General features: G+C 47.2%; 1 pseudogene across 1 annotated transcript in view; it reads right to left on the bottom strand.

The window, feature by feature from the left end:
- LOC147624128 (uncharacterized) overlaps window positions 1-22,267 on the bottom strand; it is a 30,885-nt pseudogene extending 8,618 nt beyond the window's left edge. Inside the window, exons 1-7 of the transcript XR_015269051.1 lie at window positions 22,122-22,267; window positions 21,876-21,965; window positions 21,618-21,789; window positions 21,457-21,526; window positions 20,081-20,145; window positions 19,824-19,889; window positions 19,663-19,739 (exon numbers count right to left, since the gene is read on the bottom strand). The product of XR_015269051.1 is annotated as an uncharacterized LOC147624128 (transcript). The remainder of the gene's footprint in view (window positions 1-19,662; window positions 19,740-19,823; window positions 19,890-20,080; window positions 20,146-21,456; window positions 21,527-21,617; window positions 21,790-21,875; window positions 21,966-22,121) is intronic.
- Between the last annotated feature and the right edge of the window lie 614 nt (window positions 22,268-22,881).

Below are 22,881 nucleotides of genomic sequence, written 5' to 3'. Positions count from 1 at the left end.
TGATGAGAGTGATCGAGATTGGGTTCCTCTTGAAAACTGGTGATCTAGTAAAGACCACCCTCTTCAATGCCCCGAGCGATAATCCTGTGAGAATCTTTGTGAATGATCTCCAAAACCTAATCATCAAAGTATAAGCCATAGGCTTTGTGGGCCATCTTGGAGACAGAAAGTAAGTTTTTGGATAACTTTGGAACATAAAGAACATTCTCCAGGTAATGGGGCCTCCCCGAGGGAGTGACTAGAGGAATACTACCCATAATCGGTGTATCAACAGGTTGGTTGTTCGCAAGTCGGAATTGCATAGAGACATAGTGAGTGTCCTCCAAGATATCCTTGTTGTGAGTCGTGTGAGAAGTAGCCCCGGAATCCACAATCCAGTCCTCAAGAGAGGTAGTAGTCCGCGTCTCAATGGATGAGATGCACTCTTCGACTAGAACAAAGGCCACATGTTTGTCTTTTGGTTTGGATTCTTTGTCGTTGGAGTTGTCCTATTTTTTTTTTCTCCTTGTCGCTCTTCTTGCCGAAGATGACAACCTTGCCACAGTAGTGGCATTTCCTCTCCGTTTTCTTTTCTTTTATTTTTATCCTTGGAGCCTAAAGCAAACTCCTTGGATTTGCTGTTGTTTTTATTACCTGCCACTTGGGCTTCCCTTTGGCTAAAAAAGTTGACTCAGTAGGAGAAGAGTCGTAGATCTTCATGAGATCTAGCCAATCATGAAGCATGCCAATAACCGCATCCACTGCTGGGGGAAGAACAGGGCGAAAGGCAATGGTATCCTTAAAGGATTGATAAGATGGAGGAAGTTTGCCCAGTAACTCAATGACAAAGTCATCATCGGGAATTTGGATTCCCAAGATGGCTTGTTGTTGACGGATCTTCTTGAGTTCTTGCACTTTGGCCATGACATCATCCGTCTCGGTAATCTTCAGCTCATTGAGTTGAGCTTTTAAATGAAGCTTGCGGCTGTAAGTGTTCCTCTAAAAACGGGTTGCAAGTGCATCCCATAATTCCTTAGAGGTTTGGGCAGCTCTATCCATACCAAGAAATTCTGAGAGATATGGCTGGTTCAAGTTGTAGGAGATGCCTGTGCGAGCCCGAAGATCCATGTTGGTCTAGGAATTCATAGTCTGTGTGGTGAGTTAGTTGTGGGGTCGGGGTTTGGAGTAGAAGCATCGACGAACCGCCAAAGATCAAGACCCACCAGAAGGTTAAAGATGGCATCCTTCCACTAGGGATAATTGGAGCCATTAAATTTGGAGTCTTTCTCCAACTAGGGAATGGTGAAAGTATTTGAAGCCATCCTCTGCATGAAAACTCCTCTAAAGTGTAAGAAAATGCAGCCTGCAGATCTAAGAAGGCAGGAAAGAGAGAGAGGGTTCAGAAGCAAGAGGGAGGGAAAGGTTGGGAAAAAGAATGGTAGAAGAGGCTGTTAATTCAACAAAAATAAGCTTGTAGATGAGAACACAACCAAAAACCAACCACCACTAGCCAAAGCATAAGCTGAGGTAAAAAGTAGAGGGGTGAAGATGGGAGTCCCTCCCGATGCTGCGCGATGAAGGTTGGGTGGGTGTGGCAACTAGAACTTGGCATTCTAGTTAGTCCGTGGTAGGGCAATAGCTCACCAGAAGAAAACACAGCCTGTAGATTAAAAACGCAGCCCACCTCCTCTGGGAAGAAACAGATATAGGTTCTGTCCAGCAAATCCTTAGTCTGAACCCTTTTTGATACCATGACAAAGTGCCAAACAATGAAAGAGAACTGAAGTTCACAAATACAGGATGCACAGGAACTGAAGGAAGATCATATACACCAAAAGGTGGTTACAAAGCTGGAGTAGGCAGCACGAGTCACACCATAGGTGCAACCAAGATCCCAGAATATGCGGAAAATGAGATGATACAACTGAGGGCAAAGCCCATGCTTATATAGCCCGTAGAGAGCCTAGTTGGCCAGCATAAAGCAGGCCGACTGGAGCATAAAATGGAACATGCTAGAAAAAGATGCCAAAAATGTGGAAAAAATCCAAAAAAAATATGGGGAAATTTCCCAGCCTAAGGGAGGTCCTATCACAAAATTCCTCATTGCTTCTATTTTCTAATGTTCATGTGTGGCATATGGAGCCTAACATGACATACATGTATGGCTTGTGGAGCCTGACATGGTGTGCATATGGAGCTTGACATGACAGTACATGTATGGCTCATGGAGCCTGACATGATAGTACATGTATGGCTTGTGGAGCGTGACATGGTGTACATGTATGGCTCATGGGGCCTAACATGATGTGATTTCTCAGGACTAGCTCTCTTGGTGATGTTCTGTATTTATGTTCTGGGAAGATTTCGAAAGGATAATGAAGCCCTGAACACTATCTGATACATGATACAACTAAGCAGATGGGTGTTTCTTCAGGTCTAGTTGCACTCATGTGTGTGCATGACCTTGATTTTATATTTGGATGACTTATCTTGTTTGCCTGGACAATGCCTTAGATTACTGCCTGTGTTTGTCCATGGGGCCGGGGATGCCTCGGCACCCTGTGGACCTGTATGTGCACACCTATTTGGGACTGACGGGTGGTTTACATGTGTTTTGTAGGTGGTAAGTGTCCCTAAAAACCCAATTTATAGCTTTATGATTTCACATACTAATAATCATGGGTGCAGGTCCACACTCACTTATAAGTGATCGGACAACTTTTAAGTTATTCACACTGGGCAAGACTATTTTAATACATGTGGCAGCCAAAAGACGGGCACTGGACCTGATTTGAGTCATCTGCATATAGGCGCCCCCTTCTGGACCTAAAAAGCACATGCCTTAGTTATTATTGGCAGAGAGACTCTATTACACATGGAGGAACTCGAGTTTGGACTGGCGCATGCTTTTCAAGTGCATGGGAGAGTAAATCAACCAGTTCTGGAGCCTTCTACCGCTATCCACCGCGACAGTTTTCAACCAAGAGTGAGGAGAAAGTTGGTCAACTTCTTCTGGGGTTTTCTCTACTGCTGGCCGCCTGTTTACAGCCCTGAAAAGCTACTGGCCATTGCATCTGGAAGAGCATAAGTGCTGGTCGATTTGTGGGAGACATCCTTTGCTGATCGGAGACCTTCTGGCATGTAAACTACTGCTGGTCGACTCCTCCTGTGGCTATTGACAGCTGGTCGACTGCTGAAAACAGCCTCTCAAGGCTGGTCGATTTGCTTTGTGAGCCAGACAGGTGGAAGATGGAGATGCAGGGCTGTCCCGGGCTGATGTGGGAATGCTATGGTCTGTCCATGGTTGTCCTGCATGTGCTCCTTGTTCTGAAGACAAGCATCAAATTCAGCATATGTTTTGCTTTTGTTTTCATATTATACTCGAAGAATCAGGTGCTACCAGTGGAGAATCCCAGGGCACCCGCAAGGTTGTATCTAAAGCATACTCCTTTTTGGTAATCTAACCATAAGAGGAGAAAGGGGGGGGGGAGTCAACCCATCTTCTGACCCCTAGTGTGGTGTCCTGTGTAGAATTGATTATTTGGCATGTTCATGTGTTTGATCAGTTTTCATGATTGATAAGATTTCCGTGTTACAGCTGCCCTTATGTTACATTGGTATCAGAGCTTGGCTTTCTACAAAGCTTGTACCATATATGATGCTGGATATGACTGTAAGGAGTCATTATCTATGAGAGAAGGTTGGGATTCTGAGGTAGCCCTCGTCTTACTGTCACACCTCGAAAGAGGTTACCTTTGTTTTAAGCGGCAGTAAGCGTGTGGAAAGACTTCGTGGCCCTCCTGTCTATGTAGGGACACTATTTCGTACGGCTGTACGGATCCATACAATTATATGGACAGGTGATGACATGGCAGAGCAGTTGATAGAGGCACTCTGAATCAGCAGGCAGGCAACGATGAAAAATTCCATGATTTGGTTCATGATCAAGTAGATGATATGGAGAAGATGATCTCCACGCTTCAATGAAGATGGCAATGCAATGAAAAGGTTCTTCTTCAACTTGATGCTCAAGAGAGGCTCTTGCTTCTGTTATACTTAGGGAAGCCTTGCTTTTTGCCAAAAAGTGATGCTTTTGCCTATTACTTTGCTTTTGGCCTTTTTAATAGTAAAATACTACTCAATTTTAGTCAAAAATTCTTGTTTTGCTTTTCTAGCTTCAGGGCCTTGCTTTTTGGCCCTGGAGCTGCTTTTAGCTTTTTGGTCCAACTCAGTCTCCTCTTTCCAATGGTGCCGTTGACCTGGTTTGACTTTTTGCTTTTTCTTGCTTTTTGACCAAAACTGGTGCTTTTTCTTAATCAAACCTTATGGACCCTGTCCCCATATCTTCTTCCACTTGTTTGGTGTCCACGCATGGGTTTCATCATGTGAAATAGAGCTAGAAGGGCCAAATAGTTTCCTCCCTCTTATATCGCAGTTGTCCTCAATTGCGGACTACTGCAAGTGTTCCAAGCACATCCATATGTTCCATGTATATCCATGTGTTCCAAGTACATCATGTACATCCATATGTTGCTTTAAAAGTTATCCCAAACCCATATATATGTCAAAAAATCAAATTTCAATCTCTTTTTCCCATTGAACCGACTCTCTCTCTCTCTCCCCTTATCTCTCTACTCTGAGCTTGGCCTCACTCTATTCCTCTTTCTACAATCCTATCAAGGCTACTCTCAACTCTCCCTTTCTCTCTCTACTATGAGCTAATGGCCTGCAAGCACTCTCTCTCTCTATCTCTCTCTCTCTCTCTCTCTCTCTCTCTCTCTCTCTCTCTCTCTCTCTCTCCATTTTTGGACCTCACCCGCTCAGAGCAAAACCGTGTGATCAGGATGGATATCATCAGAGTGGACACATAGGAGACATGGACTAGCCCCCTTGAGCCCTTAGGCATGAAAATGGCTCATTACAAGAGCCATTTTGTACACCTCTCACCAAATGATTTTATCACCCGCCCGACGTACATGGATGTACACCTATCACATGGGATATGTTGTGCCATTGGACAGATCCGGACCTCATCACACCAGCTGCGGATTGAGACAGGGCGATATTATGTGCATCAAATCTTGGATGACCGCATTTGTCAGCTATGCTACCAGGAGGTAGAGAGAGGAACACTACATTTTTCGATGTACAGTCTATTATGAGATCCGAGGGAGATATCAATGTCTCTTCCAAGAGGGTTTTGGGCCGTTATGAAGGGTCATGGAGTTTGAGGATCAGAGATGCCTGGGATTGTTTCTACTTGAGCTCAGGAGACACAGAGAGACCCTCTTGGCAGACAAGAGGCCGAGCCATGGTCTTTCCCATATATGTGGTGCCTTTTGCTCGTCTGGCAACATCTCTATGCCTTTTCTTTCACCGATGTCCTTGTTCTTAATGGTACATCTTCATGGCTTGTCACATGTGTTAGATATAATAAATGCATACTTACCTTCTGCAAAAACTAGACACAATCTAGTCATCAAACAAGTATGCATCATTTGCGTCTACAGGGTATTCCAGGTACTGGCCAGTTAGTCTAGAGCCCAGTGGACTATCACATGCCATAAATCCAAGCATTGCCCACACATCAAAAACAGCACACAAAGTCAAAGAAATTCAAACATACATGATTACATCAATAAGTAGTGCACAAGTAATGATCCTCTTGTTCATGGATTGTCATGTCTAGTTTCATCGAAACCGTGCTGAGCCATCTGGTTCCCGAGGGAAACCGCTCAAACTCTTGCTCAAGGCCATTTGGTCACTAGGACCGCCCGAGAATTCTTGCATAGTTATCTGGGCCATCTAGTCGCATTGACCGCCCGACTATGAAATCCAATACAGTCAATTGGACCATTTGGTCATAATGACCGCCTGACTTCGAAATCCAATAGTCATTTGGGCCATCTAGTCTCAATGACCACTCGACTGCAAAATCCAATATGGTCATCTGGGCCATCTGGTCGCAATGACCACCTCATTGCGAAATACAATACGACTGTCCGACTGCGAAATCCAATATGGTCATCTGAGCCATTTGGTCACAATAAAACATGTTTTAATGTTTTTCGGGCAATAAACACTTCCAAAAAATAATTTTTAGGGTTTTGGAGTAGTTTTAGGGTTTTTGAAATTTTCACTCCGTACAGCTCCTGCACATGTCCATACAGTTCCGTACGGCTGTACGGATCCATACAATTTTATGGACAAGTGATGACATGGCACAACAGTTGATAGAGGCATTCTGAATCAGCGGGCAACGATGAAAAATTCCATGATTTGGTTCATGATCAAGTAGATGATGATGGAGAAGATGATCTCCACGCTTCAATGAAGAGGACAATGCAATGAAGAGGTTCTTCTTCAACTTGATGCTCAAGAGAGGCTCATGCGTCTTTTATACTTGGGGAAGCCTTGCTTTTTGCCAAAAAGTGATGTTGCTGCTTTGCTTTTGGTTTTTTTAATAGTAAAATATTACTCAACTTTAGTCAAAAGTTCTTGTTTTGCTTTTCTAGCTTTAGGGCCTTGCTTTTTCGCCTTGAAGCTACTTTTTGAAAAAGCGACTTTTAGCTTTTTGGTCTGACTCAGTCTCCTCTTTCCAATGGCGCCGTTGGCTCACAGTCAACCTAGTGTGACTTTTTGCTTTTTCTTGCTTTTTAACCAAAACTGGTGTTTTTTCTTAATCAAACCTTATGGACCCTGTCCCCGTGTCTTCTTCCACCTGTCTGGTGTCCGGACATGGGTTTCATCATGTGAAATAGAGCTAGGAAGGCCAAGTAGTTAGAACTAAGGTACTTGCATTCATAAGGCAATTTGAAATAGCCTTTTGCACTCAGGACTCCACAGAGAAATCTATGCTCAGGCATGTGGGAATGCATCATAAAGAGACTGCAAGTGATTGGTGGATGGCAAAGCTCTTGGATAGAACAACTGCTCGTACATGGAGCAATTCTATGATTAGTTCCTTCCTTCTCACTTCGAAAAAGATGTATGAAAAGAATGGGATTGGCTGACACAGGATGAAGGCGAGTCCGTTTCCTCATATGTCTCAAAGTTTTGGCGGATTCTTCTCAAGGTCACACCTTTCATGACGATTAGTGAGCACGAGAAGAAAACGAAATTTGAGTCAAGGCTACAATGAATCATCCAGAAGAGCCTTGCAGTGTATCCCCACAACACTTTACAGGAGCTGATATATTCAACTACTATTTCTAAGGAACTACATGGCAAGGGAGCATCAAAAAGGGAAGAATTCAGCTCATACAAGGGAAAATTCAGAGTTGGAAATGAGCAAAAAAGGGTGGACAGCCACCTAAGTTTATGCCCAATGAGTCCAAGGGTGCAAAAGGGGGCTCTAAAAAGAAGTCGGGGGTAAAAAGGATGATCCTAAGCTGTCTAGATAGCACATTTTTGATTGCATGAAAGAAGGGAAGTGCTTCTTATGTGGGAGCAAGGATCACATGAAATCTCAATGTCCTCAAAATGCCAAAAGGAATAATGTGCAGGATGCAAAACCAAGTGTGAATGTTATACCCGATGTACAGGGTAATACTGCACATGAGCTAAAGAGCAAAATTTCATGCAAGGCTTGGGGCAAGTTAAAGGATTAAACAGCTTTATTCCTTTTTGATAATGCCTCTACAAATAACTTTATATCCATTCAGATGGCTACTACCCTTGGGCTAAAGCCCAAAGAATTGGGCATGGACTTTCATGCACATGCCTCCTTTGAGGGCAAAGAAGTCAAGGTCACTCCCATCATTGGGAAGCTTCGCATACAGATTGAGGATATAGATTTCTTGGTGGCACCACTTTACGAGATGTGATGTGATACTCGGGATGCCATGGCATCATCGTTTGGATCCCAAGATTTTGCACAAAGAGAAGAAAGTAAACTTTACTCATAGGGGTAGAGAAGTTTGTATTGATGCAGGTACCACTGGGAGTACCATACCCGTTGTAAGCCACATTTCTATTTCTAAGGCAATAAAGAAATCAGCTTGTTCTTACTTGGTCTTTGTACGTGATAATGTTGAACATGGTTCTATAACTCCCATATATCAAGATAAGATTGGTTTCTTAAGTGAATATGCTAATTGTTTTGCTGATTCCCTACCTGGACAGTTACCCCCAGAGAGGCCAGAGGATCATTGTATTGACATAATCCCTGGTAGCTCTGCTCCTAACCGACCTTCTTACAGGGTGAGTACTGCCCCACAGGAGGAAATTATGACTCAAGTGAATGATCTTCTTGAGAAGGGGTTGATTAGGCCAAGATCTTCGCCTTATTGTTCTCCAGTTTTGCTTGTGCAAAAAAGGGATGGGTCATATAGAATGTGTGTTGATTATAGGGCCCTTAATAAGATTACTATCAAGAACTTTAATGATATTATTATCTTTTCAAAGAGTGAGGCTGAGCATAAGGAACACCTCGCCATGGTTTTTGAAGAGCTTATGTAACACAAGCTTTCCATCAATGGAAAGAAGAGTGAATTCTTCTTGTCAGAGATCCATTATTTGGGGCATATTGTTCCAAAAGATGGTGTACACATGGATCTTGCAAAGATTCAAGCTATTAAGGACTGGCCAGAGCTTCAAAATGTTCATCAAGTCAAGAGCTTCATTGGTTTATGTTCGTACTATCGTCGATTTATTCAACACTTTGCTTTCTTGGCTTCTTCGTTGCATGATTTAATGAAGAAGAAAGTTGCATTCCGTTGGTCCGATTCCGAAAGAACAGCTTTCCAAAAGTTGAACAATGCCATCATCTCAAGGCCTGTTCTTATTATTCCAGACTTGCATAGATCTTTTGTAGTTGAGTGTGATGCATATGGAGATTATTTGGGGACTGTTTTTGTAACATGCAGCCGAATTATGCGTAGTGAAGGATCTTGTCACACAAAGTCTCACACCGCCTTCTTTATCCTAAGTTTCGCAAGTCTTTAGCAATCCACTTTTTTATCTCTTCAAACTTTAAGAGATGAGAGAGAGAGAGAGAGAGAGAGAGAGATCTTTACACCTTATTGGGTTCCAAGTTACCCACTGAAGGGCCCCCTCCTATTGCTAGGAGTTTTTGCTTTATTTATCTTTGAAGAGAATGAATGAAGGACTATAGATAAGCCAAACGCAAAACCTTTGAAAGACCAAGGGTCGGGCTGAACTATACACGACTGTAGAAGCACCAATGGATCTCCTCGTATCTGTCTTCATCAGGCACGAAGTCTTTCAACTTCTCTATCATGCGATCCATGGCCTCGTAGACCTTGCCTATGCATGGTTGCATAGCGTCTACAATCCTCAATAGGTGGACTATGGGCCTCACCATAGCATCTGTGGTCTTCACACGCTCCCACCAAGGGTGGCCAGCCAAGGCCAAGGTGGCATGGAGAGTGATCATTCAACCACGTAGCAGAGTGTCATGTCATAAAAAGACAGTTTTCCCTCGATGCCAGAAATTACATCCAACTTCACAAGGCTTAACAATGGAAAGAACACGCTAGGAACAAAAGAAACGATGAGAGTTTACCTCGATTTCCGTGACACAATGATGCCAACAGCGTACCTCTCTTTCTTGTGTGCTAGGGTTGGCTTTGATACCACTATCAAGCCTCCAAGTCTCCTCGTAAGGCAAACCTACAAAACAAACCATAAACCATGAAGGGAGTGCAAGCATACTCGCCACCCAACCATGACAGCCGTGAGCGAGGCTCACAATCTTGGCCATCCCCACCGAGCCACGAGCTAGAACGTCATGCCCTCATAAATGCCCTTCTATCGTCCTTATCTAGTTTGCCATACCACCCGGGGTTGTCCCCCAAGGACGACGGCCTCCTGCGCGATGGTGCTCCTGCTCCACGCGCTCTGCACTCCGAGCCATCTTGTCACCATGCACTACAATGCAGAGTGCATGTGATAGTTTTGAGTTTAGCATCATCCTTTGAAACCGTGTCGAAAAACAAAGGTGATGAAGGGCCTACGTCTGAGCTCTCCAGCTCAAAACTATACCCCAAAGACTCGGCTAGCCTCTCCGGACTAACTCTCGCCTCGCTACCCTCCGCATCTATGGCCAGCCTCTCCGGACTAGCATTACGTGCCAACGAGGAAGGTGGGCGCGGCTGTGACAAAGTGCGTATGCGTACAGCGTGCCAGACCTCTGTAAAGACAGGATCATGCTCACACAAGCCACGGAGTGATTCCAAGAACTCATTCTTGAAAACCGTAAAGCTTAACTCATTAATTTGTGGCATGCGGCTAAGCGCATCCGCCACAACATTATATTTACCCCTTTGGTAGCGAATCTGAAGGTCAAACTCCTATAGGAGCTCCGCCCACCGAGCTTTCCGACCTTTCAACTTGTTTTGACGCGAAAGCCATGTCAAGCTTTCGTGATCCGTACGTACTTCAAAAGTGGCACCATATAAATAGTGTCTCCACTTTTTAAGTGCATGTACGATGGCCAGTAACTCCCGCTCGTAAGCCGAGTAGTTACGTTGAGCCCTATCTAATTTTGCTCTCAAATGCAACAAGGTGTCCCCTTTGCAAAAGCACGGCTCCAATGGCCTCACCCACTAACGTCTGTCTCCAAGACAAACGGCTCAGTAGGGTCAACTATAGTCAAAACAGGTGTAGCTGTTATGGCTACCTTAAGTTTTTCGAAGCTTCTTTTGTTGGTCTCCCTCCCAACATATATTCTTTGTTTTTGTGCGCAATTGATCCGTTAAATAACGGGACTGCGATCTTCGCGTAGTCCTTTACATATTGTCGATAACACCCCGACATGCCAAGAAAAATCTGCAGTTCTTCGAGATCTTTTGGGGCTAGCCACTTGAGAATAGCTTCCACTTTCTCAGGTTCCATCCGCGTACCATGGGCGGATATAATGTGGCCCAAATAGTGAATTTCTCTTTCAAAAAATTCACATTTGCTCTCCTTCGCAAATAGCTTGTGTTGTCGCAATAACTGGAACACTAATCGTAAATGTGCCAAGTGTTCTTTACGCGTTTTGCTGTACACAAGAATATCATCTAGGAAAACTAGGGCGAAGGCGGAGTGGGGCTGGACACAGAGACAGGTCACCCTCTTTTTGGAGAGACTCCGCACCCGGACACACAGTGACTATTCTCCCTCCAAGCCGGCGCCCAAGACTCACAGAGTGGAGGGCAGCTCATCCGGGCCGGCTGAGAGGGGTGAGCCAGTGGCGGCTGCTTCACTTGCCATAGCTCATCCATGAGGATCCTCTCATGGAACATCCAGGGTCTTGGTGGACCTCGCTGCTACATTGGTCGGGGCAGACTTCGCCAGGAGATCCAGAGGGCTCTCGTTGGAGGACCCATAGATATCCTTTTCATCCGGGAGCACCACCTTTCTGTCGGGCATACCCGCACCTGCGGGAACATCTTGCCAGGCAGGAGTCACACTTTTTGGTCACCAGCATATGGCTCCCAGGGGAACCAGGGTGGAGTATGCATCTCAGTCAACGAGCAGCTTCTATCCGAGGTTGTGGATTCGGGCACTCTGGTCCAGGGTCGAGCGCAGTGGATCATCCTTCGGGTTGGGGAAGACCGCATTGGCTTCCTCAACTTCTACGCCCCTAATGGGGCGACCGGGAGAGCTGAGTTCTGGAGCACCATTAGGCAGTCCCTCCCCATGGCAGACCATTGGTGCCTAGGGGGGGATTGCAACATGCTGGAGGATGCAGAGGACAGGATGGGGGGCAGCCAGGAGACCATTCATGGGCCGGAGCTCGCTGCCTGGGAGGAACTAGTGCTGCAAGTGAGAGGCCAGGATCCGTGGACTCTCTCGGAGTTTGGCAGGTTGCAGGGGAGTTTATCTTTCTCGCGCTCGGATAGACGGGCCACAGGAGTTAACCTTTCCCGCATCGACAGGTTTTACATTGATGAGTGGGCTTGCGATAGAGGTGGCACTGTGGGACTTGCAGGCTCCTCGTTTTTAGACCACTTTCCAGTGCTTCTCCAGATCGATGACCCTACGAGAGGAGAGCGAGGCCACAGCGTCCGGATTCCAGATTGTCTCATAGAGGAGCCCGAGATTGCGACCAGAGTTGAGCAGGTCTGGCAGGAGCTTCAGTTCAGGAGAGGATCGACAGCCAGCGATCTTGACAGGGGTTTGCAGGAGATCAGTAGGATGCTCAGACAGGCTGCCCTGGACCGTCTAGAGGCTTCAGAGAGCAGGAGAGGAGCCTGCGGAGGAGTCTAGCTTCCCTTCAGAGACTTCAGGAGAGGGAGCCTACGAGCCCTTGGAGTTCAGAGCAGATGGAGTCAGCTCGCACAGAGATCAAATCCATCAAGGAGAGGAGGGTGGAGTTCCGATTCCATGCTCGGGCTTCTTTTTGGAGACAGAGTGACTCGAGATTTCTTTGAGGCGACAGGGCCTCGCTTCAGACGAGAGGGTCTCAGGCGTCTTCGGCAGGCTGATGGCCAGGTGGTGGTGGATCCCCCCAGGGTTCGGGCGATTGCCACAGATTTTTACAAGGATCTGCTCTCTGCTGAGCCAGCAGATGACAGGGTGAGAGAGGCTCGGGAGGCAGTCTAGAGCTTCACGAGACCGGTTGTGCCGGCCCATTTGCACCACTCCCTTCTCTCCCCCTTCTCGGATACGGAACTGGAGGAGGCTCTTCAGGCACTTCCTCGGGGCAAATGCCCTGGTGAGGACGGTCTCTCAGTGGCTTTCTTCCAGAGGTCCTGGGGTCTCTTGCATAGGGGTTTCAGATTGGCATTCCAGGAGATCATGGAGTCGGGAGACATGCCGGACAGCATGGCAGAGGGGTTGATTCACTTGATCCCCAAAGAGGGAGGAGACAGACTGGAGATTAGACAGTGGAGACCGATCACCTTGCTAGGCACGGCCTACAGGTCCTAGCTAAGGCGATCAGCAGGCGGCTTCAACCTCACCTTCCGGACATCATCCACTCCACGCAGACAGGCTTCATCCAGGATAGGAGCATCTTGGATAACATCTTCTCTTTCTGGGAGGCTACGGCTTTGGCTAGATTTCGGCAGGAGGATCTGGCAGTGCTCCTTCTCGACTTCGAGAAGGCATATGATCGGGTGGACTGGGCCTTCTTGGAAGGCACTATGGAGAGGATGGGCTTCCCCCCTCAGTGGATCCGTGGGGTCTCTGCACTCTACACATCGGCTCATAGCCAGGTGCTGATACAAGGCGTGCGCGGAGAGAGGTTCCAGCTCTCGCGCTCGGTGCGGCAGGGGTGCCCCTTGGCGCCCTTTCTTTTTCTTTTTGTGGCGGAGGCCATGAGCACTTTCTTGACGGCACAGGATACAGGTTTGCGGGGCCTCCAGCTCCCCATCCGCACCTCGGAGGAGCTCCTAGACTCGGAGTTTGCGGATGACACTGCTGTCTATCTTCAGGGAGGGGAGGAGAACCTCCGCCGCTTCGCCTCAGCCATGGACAGGTTTTGCAGAGCTTCGGGCGCTTTGATCAACTGGCACAAGTCGTGTGGGTTGTGGGTCAGTTCTGTGCCCCCCCTGACTTGGAGGCCAGTTGATGGGTTTTAGTGGCTGCCCCCCGGCACTACAGTGCGCTATTTGGGATGCTATGTGGGCATTGACATATCTCCGAAGCAGCAGATAGCCCCCCTTCTTCTGAGCATTCGGAAGAAGCTTCTGTATTGGAGTACCGCTCGTTTATCTCTGGCTGGCCGAGTGGTTGTGGCCAACCAGGTTCTGCTTGCTACCATGTGGTACATCACTTCTTGCTGGGCCTTCTCGCGGGCGTGCATTGGCCAGGTGCAGAGGCTCATCAGGAACTTTCTTTGGTCCGGTGGCGACGGGCGGCCCGCCAGGGCCAAGGTGGCATGGGCTGTGATCACCCAGCCGAGGGAGAGAGGCGGCCTGGGCATAGTTGATCCTATTTGTCAGAGCCGAGCTTTGCTTGGCAAGTTGGTAGTTCGTGGCCTCCTACCAGGCGCTGAGCCGTGGAAGGAGTTTCTTGTTTCCAGGATTCTCAGCCGCACTCCTTCTCTTAGCGGCCCCTGGACCCCTAGCATCAGGTGGATCTTTACAGAGCAGCGATCCAGAGGAGTGGGCCTTGGCTTCGAGGAGCGTTTTGCAGCTAGCCTTTTGAGGGCCTGGGAGCATCTGAGGCCGTCACTCTTCCAGACTCCCCCGGGCACCGATGAGGAGCGCCTGAGGCAACCATTGATCTGGAACCCCTTGATCCGACTTCCCAGTGGCCATATGGTTGGATCGCGATCTCACGTGTCGTGGGGCCCGTTGAGTTCCGGCCCAGCCTAGTCCCTAGACGACTGGATATGTTTTCAGCAGCTGCCTCTAGAGGTTCAGGAGAGGAGACTCAGCGGGATGAGGGGCAGAGAGTTGATGAGGCAAGACATTGAGGCAGCCATCCCCCGGGAGTGGCGGACTCCAGTACAGGACCCTCCACCTCCACAGTGGATGGGCGTCTTTACTCGGCATGAGATCCTTCTAGCGGTCTACGGCTCAGCAGAGAGTCGCCCCACTCACCTTCGAGGTGGGAGAGGGAGGCCAGCTTCAGAGGACCCGACTAGAGTTGGATGAGTTCCAGGGTTGTATCTTTCAGAGGGTGCGGGTGGTCGGCTTTCATCAGAGACAGTGGCATGTAGACCCCTCACCGGCCTCGATAGGGGAGGACTATTCTTGGAGATTATGGACCTGGGACAGCAGGCCTCTTATTCGCCTTCAGTGGGATCCAGGCGAGTGGCTTTGGCGAGATCCCTACTCGGCCCCTACCAGCCCAGGCACCCCCTTTTTTCAGTACACAGCGAGGCTGGGGCGGCGGATCCAGAGGCACAAGATAGCGGGCACCCCGACGGCGGCCGAGCATTGGCGGCGACAGGGGCTCTCCCATGCCTTCCTTAGGGACTTCTGGCATCGCCTTTGGGCCAGCTTCCGGCCCCGGAAGGTGACGCTTTTTCTCTGGCTTACAACGCATAGAGGACTGGTTGTGGGGGCTTGGCTAGCTTTTGGCAGACACCCAGCATCCTGCCCTCGGTGCGGCCATGCACAGGAGTCGCAGCGGCACTGCTTATGGGATTGCCCACAGGCACAGCAGGTCTGGCAGCGCGCTCTCAGGATGGTTTTTGCAGGCTCGCCAGGTGAGATGATGGCGACGTGGGGTGCGGTGGCTTGGGCCACGGACAGCGGCCCGGCCCTTGGATACCAGGACGTCCCTAGCAGTGTGACCATCCAGGTCTCTGACAAGGCGATGGCGGTGGTTCCGACACCAGACTTCTCTTCGGCAGTCTCCCAGGAGGGAGACGGGCACAGATGGGAGATGATCAGCAGCATGACGGCTTGGCACATATGTAGAGCCCGATGCAGGGAGGCCATAGACCGCCAGGCGACTCCACCGGCGGAGGTCATACAGGCCCTCTGGGTGGACATCATTCACACCTTGTGAGAGGACACTGGGGGAAACTTCAGGACGACTCGGATCGCATGAGAGGTCGCCGCAAGGCGTTCCTCCGCACTTGGCAGCCTGGCCCTTTCCTCATCACGAGGGGCGAGGATGTCACTTGGCACTACAGGCCTCCAGTTTGGCTCTTCTCACCTCTCGCATGTACTACTAGGTAGCCCCCCCCCAGAGAGCGGCCAGCCACAGGGGTGGAGCTCCGGTGTTCACTGTGTTTATTATCCCTCCTTGTGAGGTGAGCTTTGTAGCCTTATGGCGTTTTCTCATTAACTAATAGAAGGATCGTTTTTCCCCCAAAAAAAAAAAAAGTTCATAAGCTGCGTTTCCAAAGCCAAAAATCTGTCACTCGGAGACTTAATCTCATAAAGATCTGCAAATGCCTTCCAAACTTCATGTGCAGCATGTGCTGTACGCACATGAGGGAGAACAAAATCTTGACAATTTAACATCAAAAAAGAGAAAACACGACGATCATTTACCCGCCAAATATCAATTTGTGCCTGAGTCACACAACTGGAAGCAAGGGTGGGAGGGGTGGCATTGGCTGTAGCAAGCAAATCCCAGAGATCCACTCCACGCAAGGCTAATTTCACCTTCACCTTCCACAGTGTAGTTGGAGCCATCAAACTTTGCAGACTCAGAGAACATATGAAGTGTAGTTGGGGCAGCCATCACAAAAGCTTAGGCTCAATGTCAGAAGAAAAAATGCACAATCTCAGAAGAAGTGTCCACCACAGGTACCAGATGCCACCAATCCTCAAATCAAAACACAAACAACTCCAAGAAATACCTATAGGGGAGAAAACGCAGCACAACAGATGCTGCTGCCCTGAAACAGTGCAGCCGACAGATGTAAGAGAGGGTCTCAGGGGTCAAACCAGTGATGGAAGACCACATGCTGCTGAGAAGAAGTGCCGGGAAGAAGCTGTTAGACATCATCCCCTACTTGCTGGCTTCCTATTTGGTGTCCTATTTTAGCCTCTAGGATTGACCATGTTAGTCAGAGGGGCTGGTCACCTTTCACATATATTTTACACATATTTATTCCCCATTTTATGGTCCTGGGTATTTTCCTAGTCGTGTAGGTATTTTATCTCCAGACGGCTGCCTTCATGTAGGCATATATATAGCCGGCATGCCTCCCTCATATCTCATTGCTTGCCTAGCTTGTCTAGCTGCAGTCCCCCACATACGAGGTTCTCCCCTCTTGCTCGCGACATGTATTCCTTTTGGTGATGATATTGAGAGCAGGTTTGCACCTATGTTTCCTCTCCATCTCTCTCTCTCACTCTCTCTCCTGTGTTTCCACTTTCCCTTCTTCCGCTGCACATTCTATTAGAAGCCAGCCGACCAGCACCAAATCTGAGAAGAAAACACAGAGATGAAGGTGCTGAAAACTGAGGAGGATCTGGGGCAGCAAAGTAACATTGATTGGGGAAGCAGATTAATGCTGAACCGGGAGCGATGATACCATGAAAGAGTGCACAGAGCGGAAGCATACAAGCACTAGAGTGTGGTGAGGGAGAGTGCAAGAGAGAGAGAAATATGAAGCAACTATGCTGAATATACTGCAATGAAACAGTCCCAAGCAAGAGACATAAAAGGTCTCATACATGAGGGATACAAAAAGGTAGACTAGACTATGAAAAATAAAAGAGGCAAGCCCACCTATTTATAGGTAAATAGGGCTGGCCGACTGGACACCTAGTGCTGGCCAACTGGACACCATGTAGCTGGCCGACTGGGCATGAAGCACCTGACCTAGGAAAAATGCCAAAAAAATAGGGTTGGCCAGCCCACAACCAAGGGCCATGAAAAGGGACCAAAAGGGACTCCAAATATGAGCAGAAACTGGGGATGAATGTGCTAACAATAAGTTGTGCAGTCAAAGACATCTTTTTGTATCATATCAATATGCTGAATAAACAATTCATCTCCCTCTTCTCTCTTTGTCTAATCATTGCTTTTGCATTAGTATTCTAATCAGTAGGCTTAGGGCTGGATCAAGTCAGTCAAGGGTTCCACATGTCACAGGACCTCTCTTCAGTGCCAATCCTCTAGCATGGAATATCTCTTGAGAAATAACACGACAAATAATTGATCTTAATATGTCAAATCTCCTTGTGTCATGCAAAGTTCAAAACCTCCCTAAATCAACTGGAACCATACTTTTTTGCTCTTGATGCACTTGGCATCATCAGAAAACATGTTCATTTTCGAAATCCTGGATCTACAAGCATGTGCAGAGCCTAAAGGTGGATGAGACCCTAAGATGTCTCATAGAAATCATCTAAGAGAGCAAAAATACACCTGCATTCGGGTCCCCAGCTATGTCATTCAATGCAGTATCTCCCTTCTGTATAGAGCTGCCGCCCTGATCATCTCTGACTGTCCTGATATTAAGGCAGCCAGACTACTGATAGGGCAGCAGATTGGCCAATGCTGATGCTACCTGAGGTGAACATGCATGTAGATCAAGCAAACCGCAAGTTTTATTATCAACCACTGCTAATTTCAGCTCCCCTCAGCCACCCTCTTGGTGCCCAGCCCACCTCCCCAGGGGTTGCATCAGTTCCAGCCCTACTCAGACCGTGGATAACCCCCCAGGAGAGGCTTGCTTGCCTCATGGGAGGGACCCACCTCAGACTTGACATCGACTCCATTCTCCAGTGGCACACTCCCATGGATCCATATCTCCCAATTTTATTTAAGTTGCTTCCTTCTCACGATATGACATTCCTTTGACGATCTTCAGCATCCAGGAGGACTCAGCCCCCCTTGCCTTTGTGGTAGGGGATCAAGGACGATTACTTCCATGAGCAGACCTCACAGAGGAGGACTACCCTTCACCCCCTGAGGATTGTGGGTTTCCACAACCCCCAATGGCACATGGACCCTTCTTATGTGAAGGTAGCCAACGACCCGACCTAGTGACTTCAACTTTGGGAGAGCCACCCCTTGATCTACCTCCAATGGGATCCAGGAGAGTGGCATTGGCGTGACCTGACCTGCCATCTAGGGGCACCAGACATCCCCTTCTTCCAGTACTAGGGCCGACACATTCTCTTGTAGACACTAGATGGTACCCCGGAAGCTGTGGCACCCTGGCAAGCTCAAGGTGTACTCCATGATATTCTTGCAGAATATTGTCACAGGCTTTGGGACACCTTTTTCCCTCGAAAGGTCACTCTCTTTCTTTGGCTTTTGGCACACCGTAGCCTTGCGGTTAGGACCTAGCTTGCTATTGCGGGCTGAGCCTCCTTATTCAGACTCTAGTGCCCCCGACGAGACTCAGCAAGATTGCCTTTGATATCACCCAAAAAGGCTCCACATCAGAGTTGAGCACCCTCCGTTCATCACGTGGAATGCGATTGCTGGGGCTACAGAGGAGGACACCACTCTACTTTACGAGAAAGACAGCACCGGCCTTGCCCTTCAGCTCACCGACTTTTGGATTTCGGCCAACCCGGCCTCAGCAGTTTCTTAGTGGACCCCTGGGACTGGAGTTAGCCAGAAATCGGAGATCACAAAGAGGCCATTGATGCCCCCCCACCCCTGCCCCAGTGGAGGTGATTTGTTCTATTTCGCTAAACATCATCCACACTCTGCACAGACGTTCGGAGCAGATGCACTCATGCCGTGCAACCTGCCAACGCACTCGGAGTCCGGTCCTTTCCTCACTAAAGAAGGCGATGGACCGATCTGGCACTACAGGCCTTCAGTGTGGCTTTTTCCTTCCCCCCCCCCCCCCCCCCCCCCCCCCCCCCCCCCCCCCCCCGCCCGCGATGTAGTCTCCCTCTCTCTGTGGGAAAAAAAAACACTGCTAATCCCGTAGAGGTAGTCAATGCCAATGAGGAAGTGTTTATAAGAGGTGATGCACTAATCTAAAAGCATGTATCTGTAGGTATAGTGGTCTTACTCAGCAATATCTGATGATATGGATATTTACAGCTTATAATCAAATTACCCATCAGAGCAGTATTCTTTGCATTAGCTCATATTTAATCAACAACGGGGCTGAAGAGAAAAGACAAAAGCCCCTACATAACGAGCACATCCATGATCCTGGTAATGCTAATACAAGCGTGCCTGTGCACGCATGTGTGCAGCCCAAATCCTCACATGAACATGCCCTTTAGCTCTTTCTGAAGTTTTGCTGATTGATTTGAAATGTCTCTATGCTCAGAACGAGGTACTATAGGTCAGTTTCAACACTGTAACAAAAGTTTTTAGATGCAACTGCTAGAGCATTTTTACCAAGATATAAGTTCCAATTGTCTAACAGTGGCTCTTTGATCACATTGTGCAAAGTGGCCAGCCTGTCTTCCACGAAACTGTATGACGAAAAGAACAAGCATTTAGAAACACAACCTCCTTTGCAAAAAAAGTACATAAAGTTTCTACAAAGAACTACTCACTGCTGTAATGCCAAAGCTTGATGTTCAGGTTGGCCCTGAAGTTTTTTCAGCACCTCAACTTTTGTTCTAGGGAAAATTAACAGGGTCTCGGAAAACAGTGAACATTCTTAAAGACTGCACAAACTTTTGCAACAAATCTCACTTGTTTGTATACAAAACAATCAAGCATACTTTGCACAAATTTTTGCAACAAATCTCGCTTGTTTAACGAGTTCTGAAAATGAATATGTGGAAGAGCAAGTGGAAGGAACACTCACCCTGTGCCAAGTCCATAAATACGGTCAGAAGGGAAGTCCACACCTGCAAGTTCCTTCAGCAGGGTCTGAGCAAACCGTGCCTATCACAGTGTAAGTCCAAGGCATATACATGGCATGCTTATACTAGGGAGAATATAAAACTCAACACTCAAGAACACACAATAAACTCAAGCAGGCTCTACCATGGCAGTACACTCTGCTTTGCTCCAGATTTACCTGTCTCCTACCTGTGTTACCTAAACCTTGGTATGCCTGTTGTATCACACAACAAATGTAAGACTTTTTAGCAGACACTTCTTCCATCGATATTCCCAGAGTAGAACTTGGTACAGCCATGGCATAAAACACAAGGGTTGGGAAATTGCATGTGACTATCAGAGCCTTGCATAGATATCATTCATTTGAGCAAATATATGGCCCATTTGAGGGCCTGCCACATGAGCATGCTGTAACTCATGCAAATATATTTATTGCAGTCAACGAAGTTGGACAATTGGAAGGAACATGGTCATGCAAGTGGATCTGAGAGGATTTCAAGTTTGCTGGGGACCATGTGATGTATCCTGGTGGTGCTACAGGATGCCGACGAACCCATTCTGGGCAGTGAGTTTGCTCTCAGTAGAGTGTGTTGCAGCTACAATGTTCCTAAGCTGTGTGATGTCTCAATCTTGCCAAATATATGCCCGAGGATCATCCCCCCATCATGTAGACACCTCTCAGTAGTGTGTTGCAGCTACAAAGTTCCTAAGCTGTGTGATGTCTCAATCTCGCCCCTCCTACAAGCTCCAATGTAAATATATGCCCGAGGATCATCCTGCCATCATGTAGACTCCTCTTAGTTTGTACAAGTAGAAGAATGAATTGATGAGTTTTTTAATTTGCACATAGAACCCTCGTCTCAATAGCCTCCCTCTATGCAACACAACTTTCCTAGTCTGTCACATGGGTAGTCTATGCCTGGGTGCAATGCAAGAAACCCCTCCAAAAAAGGAAGCCAAGATATACCCTCTTATCTTACTATGTACAACACAAAGGAAGAGGATACGGTGAAAGGGAGGGCTTTGATAAACACAAGCTTAAGAGTACACGTGGAGCCCTTATTTTGAAGGCACTAGACATTCTCCTCTATTCCCATCAATATCATCTACAAGATCTGGCATACCAATGTTTTCAAGTGAAATCCACGATCAAAAAGAGCAAAAAGTCTCTCAAATCTGATACTGAGAATACAATTCAGTTTCTAAAGTAGAACCCCAAGTTTTTGTTAAAGAGGCTAGTCAGAGGCACTGCAAGCATATCTACACATGGATTCAAGATAGTTTACAATTGTGATGGCATTACAGGCTGAAGCAAATATAATGCAGCCTTCACATTACTTGCTTAGTTGTGACAATGTAAATTTTTGATGTTGCGAAGTTGAGAGCGTCTGTAACTCCAGGATAAAATCTACAGTAACAATGGGAAAAAAAAACAATAATTCAAAAACAGGAAAATTAGCAACTGGCTTTTATTTTATGACGAGCAGATGTCTGCACACATGTTTGCACAAATCCATATCCCTGCAAATCATGAGAAATCCACTCATCTCGAACCTTTCCAAAGAGTTCAACCGAAGGATCCTGATTAGTTTCACCCCAATCATCCATGATAACAGGCTTTATACTCGCCCATTGCTCCAAGATTTTGCCAACAGTCAGTCCATCTGCTACCTTGGTCAAGCAGTACAGATAATGATAAAGTAACATTGCTGTCGTAAGTAATTTTGAAAGAAGTAAGGGAGGCTCATGTTACATACTGATGATCTTTGAGATCCTGAAACCCTTGATTCCATCAGCAAACGCACAATCAGCAGGTTCTCATATCCAGTCTCTACCACTGGCCTAACCTATGAGTACAAAAAAATAAGCTACAATATCCCATGGGCTGGAAAACAGGGTTGATGTTTGTAAAAGCAGGAAACCGTGAACCCACTTCAATGTATGACACGAGGGCAGTAAACATAAACTTTCCTTAAAACCCCTCTTAACCTCCAAAAACTCACCATATGCATCGCTTCTAAAATCCAAGATTCGGTATGATTATCCATATCGACAAAAACTTCGGGCCACCTCATTTTCGCAGCCTTCACATCATTCAAAAATTCAGATTGGGTTATTCCTTATGCTTTGAACAAAATGTAAGCATGCGAATGAAACAAATCAAACTTCAAATTGCGAAAAACCATCCAATCAAGAGACATCAAATACGAGACCTAATTTTGGCATATACAAGACCTAATTTTGGCCCATTATGCAAAAATTAGGCATTTTTGCATGTAAGGTAGAATCTGCAAAAGACTTGGCCTAGGTTGGCCTAGGTCTAACCTAGGTAGGAAAAGACTGCTTTCTATTACTCCCTCCACAAAAACCTCACCTCGATCGAGAGAAATGATGCTTGGAAAGAAGAGTAACGATTTTTACGACGTGAGTATGAGACTATACAAAGTCGTCAGAGGCAGGAAGATGAAGAACGATACAAAAGGGAACAAGAACAATTCAAAAAGGAACAAGAACGCCAAGCCAGTACGAAGGCCGAGTATAGGCAACAACTGATAGAACAGGACCGTCGACAATGCGAGAAAGAAGCACATCAAGTAAAGCTTCACGAAGAGGCATGTCAAGTCCAACTTCTGAACATCCTATTTGGAGGAGGATGAGGTTGGCCCGACAGTTTCAAAGGAGCTTCCAAAAAATCTATCCGAATCGTGTGAGAAGGAAGCGACTACATGTCATTCAGAAGACCCAGAGAATGAGGCCGAGAAC

Source organism: Cibotium barometz, chromosome 25 (genome assembly GCF_041138505.1).
Source record: "Cibotium barometz isolate CiBa-2024 chromosome 25, ASM4113850v1, whole genome shotgun sequence".
Classification (NCBI taxonomy): Eukaryota; Viridiplantae; Streptophyta; class Polypodiopsida; order Cyatheales; family Cibotiaceae; genus Cibotium; species Cibotium barometz.
Note: the sequence above shows the minus strand (reverse complement) of the source record. Positions and strands in the feature narration are given on the sequence as shown.